At 44.5% G+C, this 20,058-nt stretch overlaps 1 protein-coding gene across 25 annotated transcripts in view; it reads right to left on the bottom strand.

The window, feature by feature from the left end:
• The window catches only part of KIAA1217, a 797,280-nt gene that overhangs the window by 64,232 nt on the left and 712,990 nt on the right, over window positions 1-20,058 (bottom strand). Inside the window, exon 1 of one of the 25 annotated variants that reach the window (XM_084782800.1) lies at window positions 16,641-16,982. The exons of 23 other annotated variants lie outside the window; for them this stretch is intronic. The gene's annotated coding sequence lies outside the window, so the exon portion shown is untranslated. Of the gene's footprint in view, window positions 1-1,617; window positions 1,871-16,640; window positions 16,983-20,058 lie in introns of those variants that run through there. One more of the 25 variants, XM_084782801.1, reaches the window with a different exon arrangement.

The following is a 20,058-nucleotide window of genomic DNA, read 5'->3' as shown; positions in this document are numbered from 1 at the left end:
GCCTGAGGTTGAACATCTCCATCAATACCAGTGGCACAGATGTCAGAAGCCTCTGGCAAAATGTTCATGGTGTTTTGCCAGGCTATGTCTGATTTCCCAAGACAGAGCTTTAAAAAGCACCCTGATCATTTCACCCTCTGCTCTAAATAGAGCCTCAAAAGGGATGACATGGTAATCCCATTAAGCTGTGGGAAAACATGGCTTTCAAGTCTACAAGAACAAACTCTTAACATGAGATAACTCCGGTTCATATAGTAAATGCCTGAGCCAGCTGAAGGTACCTCACTCAGGACATGGTAGAAGGTGAGGAAGGAACCTCATGGTGATTTGTAAAAATTATACTTTAATGGCCTCACAAGTTACTTGTTGTATGGCTCTTGGGGCAGGTAAGCTTCAATAATTTGTAATTTATAACAACCTCTGCCACTCAAGCTAGTGTCCTTCTTATGACTGTAATGTCCTAGTTTCAGGCATCTACGGTTTTGTTTGGTTGTGGTTTTCAGTTGTCTTGCTGACAAAGACCTGACATTATGTATGTGCGAGCTTTTCGTATACTAATACGCACAGTCGGGCCTAGGAGAAAATTAACTTTTCATGGTAAGATAAGCAAGACGCACGTGCACGCAGGACTGCAGCTGACCATTTTAGCTCCCGAGTTTCCCATCCTGTCTCCAAGGCTTCTTCTGTATCTTATTCCTCTTGGTAAGTTACAAGTAGCTATGTGCATCACTAAAGCTTTCTCTACAGAAAATTTAACGTTGATGTCTTTAAGTAAACTTCAGATTTTTCACTTTGCAAAAATAAAGAGTACCTAGACACAACAACAAAGCTCTTCCTACTCCCTTATCAGAATTCAAGTCCACTATTTATTTATTTGTCTGCATAGGCTCAGGCATGGCAAATCTTCAACTATCCAGCAATGTGTAGACCAGGCTACTCCCCCCCCCCCCCAGCCCCCTTTCTTGCTCGCTTTGTGAGGTTTTGTCTTTCCCTCTTTCCACTGTGACCCAAATCTCTATTGTGCCTCGGTTGTTAGAGACCTTCTGACGCTGGCAACCAGGGAGCTGTTTTGCACAGTCTCCTCACCCAGGTGGCCCTGGGTAGCAATGCTGCTATTCTTGCTTACAGAGCCCGGTTCAATAAGCTGCCCCATTCTCCCATCAAACCAGAAGACACCAATGGCTGGCACAAATGACTGGAGTTAGACAGCTATACATCCAGCTGTGTTTCATCTCCCCCAAACATCCCGAAACAAGGCAAGCATCATCTGGTTGGACCTTTCTTGAAAGTAAGATAAGAAGGGACATTTTAAAATAGTTTCTGGGAAAGAAAATCTAGCATTGGGGTGGGGGTGGGGGCGGGGGTGGGAGGAGTTCATTTAATATCTTTTGCGGAAACGTTGCCGTAATCAAGTCTCTTTCTGAAGCGTCTACAGCACATACGGATATGCTTTGTGGGGAGAGAATATTATGTTCAGCTTACTCTATTTCAAGCCCCACCCTCCCAAGTCTAGAATCTGTCCGTGGCCTCCTTCATCAGACCACATAATGAAGTAACCGGAGAAAACAAAAGCTTTCTTAGACATGTTTTCATCCTCAAAGAATTAAAGCCACTTACTTTTGCGTGAGGGAACCACCTGTGTAACTGACGCTGGGAAACAGGCCCATTGGCTCTGCGCCGGCTTATGGGACTCCTTTGTTCAAGATCCCCATCTGAGTCCTCGGGGCCCTCACTTCCTTCTCTTCAGAGTCCAAATCACAGCGAGGACGACGCTCAGATCCTGAAACGCTTTCCCGGTGAAGACCGGTTTGTTTTGCCCGGTCTTCAGAGAGACGCTGACACAGGCATGGATAAAAAGTAGCTCTCCCAATGATAAGCCAATTCCTCCTCCCCTTGGAAATTAGTCACTGAATAACCTCAGCCCACATCCAACCACAGGCTACTGCGTGGGTGACTCAATCCTTCAACAATCGCTTACAGGGAAACACAGAGCAAGGAGGGCGCTCAGTGCCGAGAGCCCTGAGTAAATGGGTTAACAGTAAAAGCCATGTCACCAAATAGATGCTACGTAAAGCAAAGGGGATCCTTAGAAGAGACCTACAGCCAGCCACCAAGTAGCGAGACCCACAGAGAAACCCAGCGTGCCAAGTACCCCCTAAGGCCCAACTCTCAGAGCAGTTTCCTATGATGGGTGCTGGGGAAAAAAAGAAAGAAAGAAAAAAGAAAAAAAGAAAGAAAGAAAAAGAACTGGCCCAGAACCTAAACTTGATTTTTCTGCCAGACTTTTGAAGTCTGGTTATTGGCAAGTAAAGGCAGCCCTGTCTGCTCCCCAGGTTTGTAGTACCTGAGGGAAAAATAAGACGGAGCGAAAAGATGTTGTCTATTAATTAACCAGCTGTTTGTTGTTTGTTTGTTTGTTTTTTAATCACGCTGCAGCACAGGGCTAGCGACGGCTATCATCCTGGAAAACCCAGCTAAAGTGAGGAGGGAGAAGAGAGGGCAAGCGCAGGTGCTGAAAGACAAGGTCTGAGAAAGCCAAGCAGCGCCTGGCAGCCCCACCCTAGGCAAGAAGGAAGAGGAAACTAGGGGTTCTCCAGAGGCCTCCCCTGGGGAAGGAGCAAACAGCCTGCTCTCCCAGGGAGATAGGATACAAGAAAGTCGGTGTCCCACTAGGAGTGGCTTGCTGGAGGTCAGGCGCCAACACCTGCCTAACAAAAAAGGTGAGCGAGGAAAAAAGCCAAGCCTTCCGCTGGCTCACAGAGGCGCTCTGTTTAGTCACTCCCCAGCTCTGGCTCTCTGGGCCCTCAGGGACAATACAACACCCAGCTGGGAACCCTGCAACAGGGAACCTCAGACACTGGCTGGCCTTAAGCCACACCCCACTACCACAAGCATGGCTGCCTGTGTGAAAGAAAGAAAGAAAAAAAGAAAGAAAACCAAAAGCTTTCAGACTGTCAGAGGTTGTTCCTGCTGACCAAAAGAATCTGTGACGTCTCTGAAATCCAAAGGCAATAGTCAGCATTGCAAGTTCACCAAAAGAACTGTTTACTACCTCCGCATTGCTTGTGGTTGTTAAGGGAGGCCTGAAAGTGGTGCCCACGACACCATCCCGCCTCCTAAGATGTCCCAATGGAAACAAGATTTTGATGAAGTGGTTGTAACAGATGCCACCTAAGGGGTTGAGAAAGAGGAGAAGGGATTTGAAAACCCTTGTTTTGATTTTTTTTTTTTTTTAAATCCAATCAGCAAGAATTTTCTCTTTTTCACCAGGCTACGGGAGGCACATACTCTCAGTTCCCCGGGCATCTGGCGTACAGTTGGCAGGTTCTGTGGGGTCACAGGAGGGCTTTCCAGGAAGGGAGGCTGGCCTCATTGTCTGTGGAAGCCACATCCAGCCCTATCCCACCTTCAGTGTCTTTGCTTAAAGGCACAAGGCACAGCCTGGATCTTTGTGTCTTCATGTGTGGGACCGCACTGTATTTGGAGTATCAGGGGGCCATACGGTTCCCACCCCCCAAACAGAAGCAACGGACCCTCAGTGCTCTTTGGCTGAGTAAAGCATGCCATATTACGTCATGCCAGCCAGCTTAGAGGACGACGGCTTCTGTTGACCCTGCTACCCTGCAAGTTGGTTCCTCTCCCGTCTCTCCCTTCCTGCCGCTTCGAACCATTTCCGTTCACTTTCAGGGTGCTCTAGGGCACACCACTCTTGCACAGCGCATGCGTGGCTTCATCATTACGGGGTGGGGTGGGGGGCAGTAACTCACTGTGAGGAAGGAGCCTGAAAGGCAGCCCAATCCTGTAGTGAATCAGGATGAGTTAAATGCTCTCTCCTAAGCAGAAATGTGATCCCAGAGAGGGGAGACCGGTTTGCTATCCAAGGCTCTAGAGAGGTGGCTCATGAACCATCCTTTTCAGAAAGGATGTGCTTGCTATCTACACATTGACCCACAGGGGCATGTGGAACCCCCTTTTCAAAGGACTGCTTAACTCCGTCCCACTGGTCCAAGTGCAGCCGACTTCCAGCATCTCCTACTCTAGTCTGACCACGAGGTTGTTCGCGTGGGACAAACAGCCTTTGTCAGAATGCTATTCATTTCCCCTCTTCTTTTGAGGGACTAAGGCTGCAAGTGAAGTGGAAGCAACTTATTTCTTTTGCGTTAGCATTAAGAAAGGCCTTGCCAGTAAACAGCTAGTCTTACTGCAGTAGGAAATAATGCTTATTCTCTGCGAAGGCTGATGGGTATTGTAAAATTTACCCCTCACTCCTCTTTCTCATTTATTACCAATTTCAGAAATACATATGTGAAAAGAAACTCCATGGTGCCTATAGACATAAAAGTGGTATCATAAGTGGAAATGATCATTATGCTGGAAAAATTTCAAACTCATCTTGTTTATACTGTCAAAATTGCAAGGATGGTCATTTGTAAGGTCTTATTAATCTATTAATGTTTCATTTGCTCATAAATGGACCGTCTCCCAGACATGAGACAGACAGGCTGTTGCCAAAATTATTGGCTTCTTAGTAAAGAGATGATCCAGTCAGAGGTTAGCTTATGGCTATATTTAACATGAGTGTTATTCCCAGAAATAGTTGAAGAACTTGAGTTGAGCCCTACACCAGCAGATCTGCTGGACCAGCCCTGTGCCCAGCAGTGATCAAAGATGCTTGGGCTGGGGCCGAATAAAGAAATAACAATAAGTGCATCATCTAACTTCTACGCATAATCACAGAACAGGCAGAGCTTAAGGTTAGATAAAAGGACCCCCTCCCCACGGGTACTCGATCTTCCACTGGGCTGCCCGCCTGTGTTATCATGAGCCAAGGACAACTCCTTTTGTATCTTCAATAGTCACAGTTAGTAATATCATATCTTCTTGCAAACATTTGCAACAGACGGATCAAATGACGCCTTCTCCACCCCTGTGCATCCACCCTTGCCTCTGCATGGACAGAGTCCTTTTGTGCCTGAATCCCTTTTAGGACTTCTAGATCCGTTGCTGGTGTACTACCTATGTGCTCAGATCAGTGGCTTACACTATTTCCTTTGAATAACAGCTATTGAAATGCCTATTTAATTATTAACATACACCTTAAATGTATAATATATTGCATTATTAACTTATAATGCTTTTATTGTGAAAAGAATTTTAAATGTGCCCTCGAGCGAATGCATATGAAAACCGTTTAGTAGTTTTGCACCATACAAAGTGCTTTCAGTTATGATTTTTATCTTATGGGCCCCAGGACTCAGGGAGGTACACAGGGCAGGTACTACTGTCCTGAATGGCTACGGAATGACACACAGGGAATTAAGAACCTTGTCCAACATCATGTAGCAAGTATATACATGTAGTAGCTAGTAGTACCTTAGTCACATTCATCTGTAGGGAATAACTTCTAATACCTTAACTGGATGCCTAAAACTGAAGATAATATAAAATATCATATATACTACGCTGCCCCTTACAGATCCCCGAAGAGATCAACAACAATAATACCTAATTATAACAACAAACCGTAATAAAAGCTACTTAGAACTTTTGTTCATTTCTTGAGTTTCTATCGATTAAGTTTAGATGAACTAAGATTGACCTTAGGGAGTTGATATCTTGGGAAGAAGAATTGGACACAAATATTATACATGGATATATATGGATATGAATATATGCAGATCCCAGATTGCTTATGCACTAAAATATCTGGGATGTTTCTTATTAAAGTATCTGAGCATCATGACTCCATTTATGCTAAAGGTACCATTCTAAGGACCATATATATCTCTCAGGGTTAACTAGTGCATTATCTCCCAAACTCATTAACCAGGGACAGAGACATAGATCCCTTCTCTGGACCCTATGATGTGATTGAAGAAATTTAGATACCACAGCAAATGGCTTTCAGGATGATTGCGACAATGTGAGAATTAAGACTTGTGCTTTTTTTTTTCTTTTTTTCTTTTTTTTTTTTGGCTTGATGACATGGCAAGTCTAAACTTACCAAATGAGTTCATAATGATTTATATAGAATGGTAATCACTACAACTGTAGACTAGAGAGACTGAGTTTTCAGGGCCAGTTAGACAAAAGTGACGGCAGTTACATGGATGAATGACAGAGCTTGGAAACCAAATGGTCACTTAGCAGTCCACTCTGTATCCTTGGGGGATGCGTGCTGCTTCCACTACTGTTTAGCACAACAAACATAATGTGAGATGAGCTGCATTACAGGGTCCATTTTAAACAGTCTGCTGTGTGGGGGGGTGAAAGGTGCTTTGTCATCATTTTTATCTATAACTGAACACTGGCTAATGTGTCAGGAGAAGAAAGGATTGTATAAGAGACAAGCCCTGGGAAAGAACTAGAGGAAAAGAATTTATAAGTCACCAAATCCAGCCCCCCCCCCCCAGCAAATACACGTGAAACAATAATTGAGTTTCATATCAAAGCAGCCCTTGTGGCAATTGCCTTTGATTGAGCAGGGTCTCCTGTCCTGTCTTTAAACGATATGGGATGGGGCTGGAGAGATGGCTCAGTGGTTAAGAGCACTGTCTGCTCTTCCAGAGGTCCTGAGTTCAATTCCCAGCAACCACATCATGGCTCACAACCACCTATACACTCTAATGCCCTCCTTGGGCATGTAGGTGTACATGCACATAGAACACTCATATAAATAAATAAATAAATAAATAAATAAATAAATAAATAAAATCTTCAAGAAAAGACTAAAAAAAAAAGATATGGGATATTTTAAGTGGCTTCTGGTGTCAAACATCCACGGGCATCTTAGGTGGGAGAATGCTTATGGGTAAGACTGGCAGTGGAGGCTGTGCTCCAGCTGCAAAGGGCTGCTTTCTCAGCTCCTTCAGAGGCATTCCAGCTTTGTCTTTGTAATGAGTGTGCCCTTGAAACCCCATCTGTGTTCCTTGGCTTTAGCTGGAGCCTGAGACAGAGAATACAAAACACCTGCGAGTATTTGGAGCCAATTATTATCCCTGAATGACCTCCAAGTGTGTCTCTCAAAAATCAGGGTAGACAGGCTAGCAAGACGTCTTAGCAAGTAGAAACACTTGTCCCATAGGCCTGATAGCCTGAGTTCAGTCCCTGGAGCTCAAGGTAGAAGGAGAGAACCAACTCTCAGAAATCATCCTATGATCTCCACTCATGAGCCAATCCATACAATGCCTGTATGCTGCTGTGTGTGCACACCCCCCACAACAATATAATAATAAGAATAATAAGAATAAGAATAACAATAATAATAAATTAATAAATAAAAAATGTTTAAATCATCATAGAATGATGAAGGGCAACCAACAGCACTTCTGAATAAACCACTGAATCTGCTTCTAACCCAGGAATTAACATGAGTTTCTTTACCTTTAAATAAGATTTCCTGTAATGCCTACTCCAAAAATATGATTCTGTGAATTCATGGAGTGTTTATCAAGTAGCTACAATATGTGGTAAATCCAGAGTTACAGTTGATGATGGAGAAGGGATCTGTTAAGACATAATCCTCGCCAGGCATAGTGGGACACGGCTTTGACCCCAGGATTCGGGAAGCAGTGGCAGGCAGATCTCTGAGTTTAAGGACAGTGGACAGCGTGGTGTACATAGTGAGTTCCAGGACAGCCAAGGCTATATAGTGAGACCTTCTCTCAAACAACAAAACAAAAACCAAGCAGGACATAATCTTTATTGTGAGGTCCACCTAAATCTAACGTAACTCAAACACCAGATCAATGCAGATGACAAAAATTTATTGTAATCAAGTTGCTATTGATCGATCAGGGCTGCAGAACAGACTCAGCAGCTGAACTTCGACCCTGAAGGGATGTTGTGCAGCATATTTAAAGGATGAAACCATAAAGTGAGGGGGATGAGGCAGGCTGAGCACTGTCCAATCATATTTTTGACATAAGGGGTTGAGCAAGGGAATTTCCATCAACCAGGATAGGAGCAGGTTCCTGGGTCTGGGATCCTGAACTTACTTTGCTCTTTCCAGCAAGATGGAGAAGTTGTCCTTGAGATGGCTGGACCCAGACAACTGTCTCCTTATAAGTTGTCCTTGAGATGGCTGGGCTCCGACAACTGTTTCATTACAAGTTGTCCTTGAGATGGCTGGACAACCCAGCCAACTGTTTCCTTACAACAGAAGCTGTCCAGCTATTACGAAGTCCCCAGCTCCCCTAGCCCCTGGGACCTTATGCTTAGTTTCTCCCTGTGATTAAATGGTGTCTGAAAACAAACTGATTGTACTTAGAATAGGTTTCTTTTGCTTGTTCCTACAACCCTCACCTTTGAGGAAGGCATAGTCTAGAAGGGAAAGTTAAGGGCATGAGAACACATGTACGTGCCGCACATACACACACACACACACACACACACACACACACACACACACACACACACACACTCAAAATAGAATCCAGCAAGAGCCACCTAAATGAGTACAATAGACAAATACGCTCAGATCCACAGACTCTAAGTTCACCACCGCCTATGATTTCTCTGCTAAATTTGCTGGGAGATTTTGTACACAGGAAAAGAAAGTAATGGTTTTGGAGACTTCCTATTTATCAATTGCTTTCCAGACTTATCCTGTCGAATCCTTAATTATGCTTATCCTGTAATTATCATCCCCATTTTCCAGATGAACAAACTGACCCAGAACTTCAACTGTCTCATTCAAAGTCCCATGCCAGGCCCGGAATCTATGAAACACCAGAGGAATCTTAAGAGTTCAGTATCTAGAGAGCGGTGTGGGGTCTGACCTCAGAAAGCTCTGGGGTGGAATATTATTTTGGTGCAAAATCAAGTCCAGAGATATCTGCACGAAGGCATCTTGCACGAAGGCATCTCTGCTGCTTGTTCCGAGAGCCAGAAGAGAAGGGTAAAGCAAACCAGACCGTAGCCACATCATCTAAATCATGTAAAAATGCCGGGGAACTCTTTGAAACAACGACTCCAGGATATCCGTGAACCCCGCAAAAGTACTCCATTTCAAAGGGAGACCTTTGTGCTTTCAGTTCAAATATCAAGTTAGCCAGCCAGTGAGTATGGCTCAGAAATCTGAGCTGGTCAGCAAAAACCACTGCCTTGCCTTATTTGGATAAATAACAACCTCAAAGACAACCAGTTTGGGAGTCATGCATGCCCTGAGGCTGAGCTTGGCAGCAGCTCCGCCCTGCCCTGCTCTGCCCCAGCAGAGCTATCACCATGTCTTCTCAACCAGGCTGACCCTGAGAGAGAACATCTCCACCTCAGATATTCCAAGATTGTTCCAAGAGCACACGCACGGCCAGGGCTGTGGGCATCGGCTCCCAGGTGAAGCCTTGCATTCCTGAAACCAAGGAAGCCACAAGAAACCAAGCGAAGAGTTAGACCCTCAGCCAATTCCTGGAGAGATGTCATGGTTCATAGGACAAATTGTCCACATCACGGAAAGAGGGAGATACTGTCTAGTTGTCCTTCCCAAATGCGGTCCCCTAAAAGGGAAGAAGTGTGAGCGCCTCACATGAAGAAAAGGCTTCCTCATGAAGAAAAGGCTTCCTGACCTAGGGAGCGAGTTTCAAAGTCCCGAAGGAGCACCAAATGCATTCAACTTTAAAGATAAACAAACCCCAGGTTGAACCCAAACAACACGCTTTCTCCCACTGCTGAAACCAATATGCAAATAGTTGCCTAGCACTCCCTTCCAAATCTGTAATCAGCTTTAGCAGTTGTTGCCCCTCCCCCATCATGGTGCTCAGGGAAGGAGGCAGAGTGGTGGGAAGAGCACAGAGTTGTCACCAAACAGGCTTCCTGTTCTCCTAGGGAGCTCTTCTTCACCACTGTTTCCTAAACTTCCCCCGTGGCCTTGGCAGCGAGTTTCCCCAGCATCTAATCTTGCTGCTAAGTTGTTCTAGAAATGCCTCCTGTGCTTATCCATTTGGGGCCATGAATATTAAATGAATTAAATCTCTGCTACATTATCTGGGGTATAGAAATGCATGAAAAATTCACATTATTTTTAATATCGCTAACAAATATTCATGGGCCCCTCACGGAGTTGGTGAGTCAAGACAAGGTGAATAAAATGAATAATATCTACTTGAATATATTCATGGGAGGATGAAGAAAATGATACATCCTACTAGAGGAACAGAAGAGCCCATGACTAGATGGCAATTCTGAATGCAAGTACTGTATACCTTGCTGTAGTGCACTATTTCTCAACCTGTGGGTCGCGACCCCTTTGGGAAGCGGGTATTGGATATTTGTATTATGATTCAGAACAGTAGCACAATTACAGTGAGGAATATGCTGCAATTAAATGATTTTATGGTTGGGGGTTATCACAACATGAGGAACTGTATGAAAGGGCCATAGCCTTAGGAGGGCTGAGAACCACTGCTACCCGAAAGACTTCATCTTTGAGGAGAAAAGTCCAAGTGTATGGGATGGACTTACACTTAAGAAGAAATAAGAAAATAATCTTCCTTGGGTCAGTGAGCTGTCTTATCAGGTAACGGTGCTGACAGCCAGGCCTGCCGACCTGAGGACAATCCTGGGGATCCATATGTTGGAAGCTAAGGCCCAACTCCCATGCCTTGTGTTCTAGCCTCATGTATGTGCCATGGCAAGTGTGTGTATGTGTGTGTGTGTGTGTGTGTGTGTGTATGTGTATGCACATACACATATTTCCGGTTTCCTTCCATAAAGTTAGCACCTTTCCTGTTCCAAACCTTCTCCAGAATGTTCTTTACAACAAGCCCAGAAACAAAGAACCAGCTGAGCATGGCCTAACACCTCTGAAAGCGTGGGCCAGGTTGCATCCTCTCTTCTGTTTCTCTAGGTATCTGCCATAGTGGAACTGACGGATACATGCATTGCTGGCCAGGGTTAGGGCTAGGGTTAGGGGTTAGGGGTCAGGGTTAGTAGTTAGTGGTTAGGGGTTAGGGGTTAGGGTTAGGGGTTAGGGCTGGGGTTAGGGGTTAGGGGTCAGGGTTAGTGGTTAGTGGTTAGGGGTTAGGGGTTAGGGTTAGGGGTTAGTGGTTAGTGGTTAGGGGTTAGGGGTTAGTGGTTAGGTGTCAGGGGTTAGGGCTAGGGTTAGGAGTTAGGGTTAGGAGTTAGGGTTAGGGTTAGTAGTTAGGGGTTAGGGCTAGGGTTAGGAGTTAGGGTTAGGGCTTAGAGGTTAGGGTTAGTAGTTAGGGGTTAGGGCTAGGGTTATGGGTTAGGGGATAGGGTTGGGGTTAGGGGTTAGGGTTAGGAGTTATGGTTAGGGTTAGGGTTAGGAGTTCGAGGTAATCTGAATATTTTCAGAATTTCCTCAGTTAATCACAGTCCTCCTTGGTCTATCATACATTCACCCTGGCGACAGACATCTGGGTACCTTTGCACAATCCTTGACAAAAAAGAAATTATCTTTTACTATTGTTCAAAAATAAACTGTGGAGAGTGTCCATGCATGATGATGTCATGATGATAAGAATCATGATAATGTCATGATGTACCCTGTGTACATGTGTGATAATGCCATGATTAGGCCCACTGTTTTGTACAAATGATATAACATCATTTACATTATGTAAAACATCATTTTACATTAATGATGTTATTTTATGTATAGCAAAAAAATATAGATAGAAAGAAAATAGACATATTTTATTACTGGACACCCAAGATTAAGTTGGCTATTCACACATACTCACTTCTGAATACTTAAAACATAGAAATATATTTGGCCTGGGACTGACGGCACTAGTTTGTAGTCTCAGCTACTCAGAGGCCTACGGCAGGGAGACCTAAAGCTCAAGGTCTTCCTGTGCCACAGGGTGAGTTAAAGGACAGTGTGAGCTGTGGGAACATTGATGAGTGGAGAAATGATTACGCAGCATGTGCAAGGTCCTGGACTTGGGCCACAGCTCCACAAGAACCTCAGTTTTCATGGGGTCAGTTTTTATATTTTGCAGACACATTTTATATATATGAACATATGTCTTTTAATAAAAAAATGTAACTCAAAAAATTTCTATTTGACTCATCTTTAGGCCCTCGTCACAAGGTGATACAGAATAGAAGTTTGCTAGGCTTTTTCTAAATTTCTCCGGATCATGGTATGAATAATAAAAATACAGAAACGTTTTTAAATAACGTATTTCAGTCTTCAAATGGCCACATTAACATAATTATAGCCTTGGCTGCCAATACTGCCACATTTCTCATTTTTATGAGAATACAGAGGTTCTCTTCGATCACAAGCTAATAGGCTCCTTGGTCTAAATATACACAGTGAAATCTTCGGCAGATTTCTGAAGCAATGAGGTCTGACCCTGTAGATATCTGGTTGAGTAAATTACTCTGCAGTGGGGCAGATCCTTTTTCCTTCTTGTTTTGCAGTTAAACAGCTGCTAGGAAATATATTTTTAGGTTTGCTCTTAACGGGAAGCAAAAAATGTTATCTACTTTGTAGAGATGCATCTAGAATGTTCCTTCACTCACAGCTACACAGTGCCAAGCATCTTCAGAATGTTGCAATCCATGTCTCTCTTTGGAAGTACAAGATACAGTTCTCTGTGCTCATCATGAATGAAGCTGCCCAGTTCTGATCACGTGGTGTAGGGTTACACGAGAAACACATTAATGTTCAGATGCTCTATAGACGTTTTCCACTGCGGCTGTGTTTTGACTTTTTGCTCCCTAGGGCTGTGTTCGGCACCTCTTCCTCTATTAAGGGCAAATGAGGAGTAATGGGTTCAAAGGGTAAACATGACAAGGCAAACCATGACCTTTGATGTCACAGGAAAATGCAGGGGGAAAAAAAACCCCACAAAACCCAAGAATGAAATCAAGTGCATGTGTGGACCTGGCAAACAAATCCAGCATATTGTTCACGCTTTAGGAATGTGGGGCAACTCTGTGCTGCTTGGTACAGTGGCTTAAATGAAGCCCTGGATATTCACACCTTTTATTAGGAGAGGCCTCAAGGAAATATATCTGCACAAAATGACTTTATGGATGCCTTCTTTTTTTGTGGGAGAATAATAACAATTCTTCAAATGGAATTAGGTGGGATTTTGACAACAAAATGATTCATTCTTTTCAGTTGTATACAATGCGTAATAATTACACCTTCTGTGACCGCCCAGCCTAGACTTCATCCTAAAGTCTTAATCCATAGGATTAACTCTGCGTTGACAAAACCGCTCACTGTTTTAGGCTCTAACCCTACTCTAACTGAACTTCACTCATATAATTGTTTAAGTGTGACCAAAACAACAACGCTCATTAGTTCTCAGGCCTTTGGTCTTAACAAATCTTTTTAAAAAATAGTTAAAGACAATATTATACAATGACTGAACCTTGAGCCAGGTGTAGTAGCACACACCTGCAATGCGAGCCGTTGAGGCCAGCTTCGGATACACAGTGAGACCCTCACGTCAAAAATACAAAAACAAAAGGATGCAAAGCCCCCTTTCCCAAGTACCACTTAAAAACCAGTGGTTCAACGGGAGGACAGCTTTGCAAGTAGCTTGGGTGTAGAACCTTCAACCTGCATACAAAACAATCTGCAAGCCAGACCTGCTCCTCCAGAGACACTGAAAGTCGAGCATGCCATTGCGGCAGTAGGCACCTTTCGTAAGCATCTGCTGTTTCTCGATTGACTTGACGACCCCACTCCCCTTCCATAAAAATACAGGATAATCTAAATTTGGTTGGTTCAAAATCTATTCTCAGTGCAGGCTCATGCATTTCCAATTAATGAACCCTAGCTCTGACAGGATTGCTGGCTCATTTTTAGTAAGATAATCAAGACGAGAGATGTAGGCTGCTTTCAGGAGGGTAAATGAAACCAAGCTGGACCAGCTACAGCCATGGATGGCTGCAAGAAGGCAGGAACACAGTCTCCCCAAGCACACCAGGAAACAAACTGGAAAGCTGGGCATAGAGACCTACGCAGAGAACCTCTGTTTCTGTCTGTCTGTCTGTCTGTCTGATGCACTGCCCCCTCCCTACCCCAAGATGAGACCAAGAAGGATGACAGCAAAGGCAAAGACCAGCATGGACTGGTCTGGGGTGAGCATCTTGGGCTCCTGCCCGACTTTCCATCCCTTCCTTGGTTTGTAAACCTGACCAAATCTCTCCAGCCATGCCAACCCTCTGGAATCAGAACGAACGGTTTACAGAAGGTGTTATGTAAGACCTTCTTTCTGGCTCTTCAACCCAAAGACTTCAAGTTAGGCAGGCTTAGTCACCAAGAGAAGGGACAACAACTATCCATGTTGGGAATATTTCCTGAGTCGTGAATCTAAAACGGTATTTCCTCAAAAGCAGATGGAACTTTTTTTTTTTTTGGCTCCTGCAAATTACATACAAGGAAAGAAGCTGCTACCCTATAGGGAAAAGCACAAAGGAGAGAAATGTCACTGCAGGTGACCTGGACCTTAAAAACACATTATTAATACATTATTCCCTCTACTCTTAGATCTATATGAAAATAGCATACTCACCTCAGATATTTCGGGAAAGGCACAGACACTGGTCAGCCTGCCTTGGAGCAGGATGCCAGACCTAGGAAGCCTGGGCAGATATAGGAACAATCTGGCACAGGCTGGACCGCCCCGGCGGAGACCCACAAAGAACATGGAATAGTGAAAGCAGAGCCAGAGAACAACCTGTAGAAAGGAGGTCTACAGAGGGAAGACAAGGATGCGTGATGCTCCCAGTCAAAGGCAACTTGTAGCAGCAAAGAAAGGAGGCGTGGCTTGGATATGAGACGCCAAGGGGTGTGTTAAGAGCTCTCCTGCTCAGTGTGACTTCTGATGGGTAGGGGGTACTGAGCAACTGCAGAAGAGAGAAGCTGCTTCAACTGATAGTTAGGTGGGCTGGTTGTTTGGCCAACCCTGGATTTAAAAGGAGCAACAACATAGTCATTAGTATATATTAATTTGCAGAAGGAGCTTGGCTTTGAGATTTTTCATGATTTGCTCTAATGGGGTTGGGTGCAGGCTGCCTTCCTCCTGAAACCCCAAGCCTATGTCATGTGAGCAACTGCATCCCTGGTGAGAACTCTGCATAACAAATCACCAGGTTATTTCCCTCTGTGGAGCTGGCATCTGTGTATTCAGGAAGGGGCGGGCTCGGCAGAGCACTAGTGAAGGTGAAGCAAGCCTGCAGCCCCAACTTCAGAACCTCCCTCTCAAGATTCTTTAGCAGCATTCCTCCTGGCCTCCTTCTGAAAGGACAGTGGGCAGCCACAGGGAGCAGTCTCTTTTAACTCCATTATCAAACTCAGAAATACACTCCCTGATCTTTCCCACAAACATAGTTGCTTTTGTTTTATTTTTTTGTTCTCCCCACCATCAACAACTTAGCCTTTGTAAAAAAAAAAAAAAAAAAAAAAAAAAAAAAAAAAAGACAGTAAAAAGCCTGCAACAGAAACAGCGGCTCATGTGATGTGTTTTTTATTATCACCCCTGTATCTGATGCTGACTACCTTCCCGTCACTTTAGCTTGTAACCTGGTCCCACAGTAAACATAAATATCAGCCTGGTGCAGTTTCAGGCTTCAAAGGCTCCCAATTTACAAAAAACAAATAAATAAGAGACGTCCCTCGAAACAACAACTAGACCCGCCAAAGTACAAGAGAATATCGACACTGAGTAAATATGACGTTTTAACTGCTCCCAGCGCGGTGTAAGGCACAGACATGCAGGCTCAAATCTCAACTCTGCTGCTTACGAGCGTGTGATCTTCGTTACCCTCAGCCTCAGTTTTCCAGTCCGGAAATGGGTGTCACAGTATTTATGCCATGGCACTACCTTGATGGCGGTATGCAGTGGCGTGTGGAATGAAGACGATCTTGGAGGACAATGTCCCACGTGTTTAAATCATCTACAAACTGGGCTCAAAACACGCCAGTGTGGATGAGCAGATCTGTGAATGTGTTCCTTTAAAAAGAAGCTGACAGGCTTAAAGGGCATGTCCCTCATTGCATTCATTTAAAAGTACTCCATAATGTGATGTCACGCAGTGTGACAGACCCATTATTGCAAATAGACATGACTTTGGGCAATCATTAAACCCCACATAACAGAACAGGCTGTTTAAAAAACTTTGACACTTGTTCAGTGTTCCTTCCTTAAGCTTAAATTGGTATCACCCCCCAAACTAAAATAACATAACAATTTAAGATGGATTTCACAGGAAGAAGAATGCAGTACCTTCCCCAGAATGCTACAAGCCACGCACAGCTTCCTCTCATTTCTCAATTCTCTCCACTGATCTCAGAACTGAATGAAAGACAACATCTTTAAGAAAATACTGACGACTGCCACAAACCCGTAAATGAATGTGCCCTGCTCAGGCAAACTGCACTGACTGTTCAAAACCGTCCCTAACCTACAAGCTTAAACAAAAACAGGCTCTCTGATCACGGGTCTGTACATGCAGAAGAGGACGTTTAAAATCAGAGCAATTTCAGTAACAATGAGATTGCTTCCAAAGCAGCACACCAGAAGTTCATACAAACCCTCCAACTCCAGTTCCTCCCTGGAGTGAAACATCAGGCAAGGAGGGAAGGATGCAACTGGGCCGGAGCCCAGAAGAGGAATCTTTGCAGGGCTGCACTCTGTGTTAAAGGCAGATCTTACCTTTCATCCTCTGCTGTCTGTTCTTCTCTAGAAGAAACTTTCTAGACTCGCAGAGACCTCAGAACCACCCATCTGTCGAACGCTTCCGGCTCTGTCTTCATGGTGACTAAATGCTAGGCTTTGCTTCCTCATAGAAGGAAGCTTTTAGTCAAAACATGTGGTTGAAAGGAGCAATAGCCACCCTTGTTAAAACTATTTCACGGCCATTCAGAGGTATTACTTCTCTATGAAAGTTAAAGCTGAGCAGGAATGCAGCTCTCCTGTTCCGGAAATCAGCACAACGAAAACCAATGCTGAGCCAACGAGCAATGTTTCTTCCCTGTGTGCTGTCTGGCAGAAACTGCAGCCAGATCAAGGAAACACGTGATGTTTATAAATACAATATGGCTCATGTTGTCATAACCTCTCAATGACAGAAAAACGTGTAAGGAAAAGCAAGCGGCCACAGCTACACAGCAGGAAAGATGAGATTTGCATCAGTTGAAAGCTGCCTATCTGATGTGCATGTTACTCTCCTGCTTCTGAAAAAAAAAAAAACACGGAAGACTTGGAGCACAGAGGGAAGACGTGCCAGACAGGCTATGCATTAAAATCTGCTGGCTGGTTAGTCACGGCAGAAGCCATTCCTCATCAGCTGTGAGGAGGTACAGGTAAAAGAGGCACCTTTGAGCTCATTGAACATTATCGAGTCCCTCAGTGATCACAGACACTTGCAACGAGGGTGAAGGGAACACTTTGCACAGCCTGGAGCCGATGAGAGAAACAACAGATGTTGATTTCAACGTTCATCCTTGGCTATTCCGATGTCCTGGCCGGCCAGGTCTGGAGTTTACAACATCTATCTTGCTTTACTGTTACAGGTTCGGGAGCTGGAGAAAGCGTGATTGGTGGATAGAGCCAGCTCCACAGGCAAGGGGGGAGATCTGTGACATTCTATAACTGAGGCGACGCTCACTGTTGTAAAGCCGTAATTCTTAGGTTATAAGTTCGAAGATTTTTGAAACGGCAATAACCTGCTCCATCTAAAGGCAAAATTTGTCCTCAGGAATTACGCAGACAGCAACATGTTCTATCTTATTTAGATATTAATCTTATCACATTATTGTTTACCAGAGAGCTGGCTTACTTTTCTACCACAGGTGAGCACAACTCCGCGGACTCACTCTTTCGAGAGGGTGGGGGATAGAGAGAGGCTGACAGAAGTGCATTTCTCACCATCACTTACTGCGTCTGAGAAAGCCAGACTTCCCTCCTCACCGTTACTCTCATCTTAACCTCCAGGGAAAATAGCCACTGCCATATTACAGTGATGGAAAGGAGAACACAGGGAGACAAGGAGGCGTCTCTGTTTCTCACCGGGAAAGGGCTGCAAACCACGGACAGACTCAGTTACAGGCCACTGTATTGACCTTAGTAGATAATGCATTACCTAAAAGTCTGACAGGAACATGCTGACCCAAGTAATATTGTCCGTGACTGCATTTAGTGAGACGCTATGCAGAATGGGATACTGAGAGAGCCACAGGGAGCCGGAAGATGAATAGAATGGGGGGACCTGGTCTTTGAGGAAGGCAGGGTTCAGAAGAGCGCATTGGTAAGTACAGCGTGGGCAAGAGAGAAGAGCACGTTAGGAGAATAAGGGGTGGAGGGGTAGTCATGGAAGTGATGGAGAGAAGGGAAGGGGAAGGAAGGGTTTCAGGAAGACAGTTGCTCCCGTGATTGGTCTGCAGGAAACGGTAAGGCATTAGATGTGAATATGAGCCATGGACGCTGAGGATGGAGAGGAAAAAGATGGCGGTGTCCCACAGAAGTGATCAAGAAGCCAGCTCTTGAGTTCTGCATCCAGCTCCACCTCCCACTAACTGTGTGGTAGGAAATGGGCCGACTAACTCTGCTCAGTGGCTCCCCCCCCCCCCCCGCCAACTCTGCCCCCACCCCCCGTCCCACTTCTCTTTCTGAAGGTATCATAGGAAAATCAAGTAAGAGTGAATACAATCAAAATACTTCAAACATGGTGCTAGGCACAGGGTTAGTGAATCGTGGGCATTAGTTTCTCATAACCACTGCTACTAAACAGGCAGAGGGGCCTGATGGCTCTCGGGCAGAGACCACGAACAAATGAACAAAGTAGGGGGTAGAATCTTCTGATGCTACCAACCCCGTGGTATCCCCTTCTCTTCCAGTCCTACAGCCTTATTTGACTCCTCCCAAAACCCAACATTTTCATCTCAACCAGAGCACAAGAGACACAAGAATTATGCACCTGGGCCATCTCCTCCTTGTTGTCCTTGTAGAACTCTCTCCCCGCTCCCTTTTTTTGTTTCTTTGTCTCTATGGTTATCTTTCGTGTCATCTTCAGAGAACAGGATGGGACAAAGTAAAAGAAGATGGCGCCATGGGGTGGATACGCAACCGTGCTAAGAAACCAAGCACGCAGTACAAGAAATAAATAAGAAATAATGTGTATGTCGTGACACCTTTACTTGGAACAACATTTTCTAACTTGTAAAACTTGTGTGTAAATATCAAGGAAGGGTAGCTGGGACTGACTGCACCGACGATGAAAAGAGTAGGTACAGGGCTGGTCCCCAGTATGTGCAGGCTGTATGAGTGGAAGACAGGCTTCTTTGGCCTCAGTTGTACCACCTGAAAGAAGCTGGAGTCAGCACACCTATTTTGCAGAGTGGTTGACTTTCAACTTTGTTAAAATCTAAAGTACTTGGGCTGGAGAGATGGCTCAGTGGTTAAGAGCGCCACCTGCTCTTCCAGAGGTCCTGAGTTCAATTCCCAGCAACCACATGGTGGTTCACAACTATCTATAATGTGATCCAATGCCCTCTTCTGCAGATAAAGCACCCATATGCAATAAATAAATAAATCTTTAAAAAAAAAATCTAAAGTACTTTCCCATTTGCTTGCTCCACAGATACAGGAAGATCTATTGTTTGGCATCAGGAACAATCGCCCGCCTCCCCCCCCCAAAAATACTATCTATGTCTGGACAGATACTGCAAAGAAACTAATACCACTCACATGAATTATTATAATCCTGTAAGGAAAAGAGAGCCAAGTGGAATATATGACAAGAGGAAGAAGAAAAACAGTGAAATTAAAGAGAGAAGCCAGGAACAAAGCCAGCACACAAACTACAGCCTACAAGTGCCTGCACTCTTGCCGTGGGTGGGCCACAAATTTAATTCTAAGCTTTAGAGGAGCAACACAAAGAAGGAAAATGATCATGTACAAGACTCCAAGTGTCCATATGATAAAAATAAACTGGGAGAAGGGAACTATTCTTGGGAGTGAGAGTGGGGATATTTTTACAGCAGGTCCTCACTAAGGACAGAAAATGAACATCACAGCACATGTAAGTATTGTAGTACTCTTTGTCCTGGCTTATGACTGCCCTCCACACTTG

This window comes from Acomys minous, assembly GCF_964271855.1.
Source record: "Acomys minous genome assembly, chromosome: 5".
NCBI lineage: Eukaryota > Metazoa > Chordata > Mammalia > Rodentia > Muridae > Acomys > Acomys minous.
This window is presented reverse-complemented; position numbering and strand designations above follow the sequence as displayed.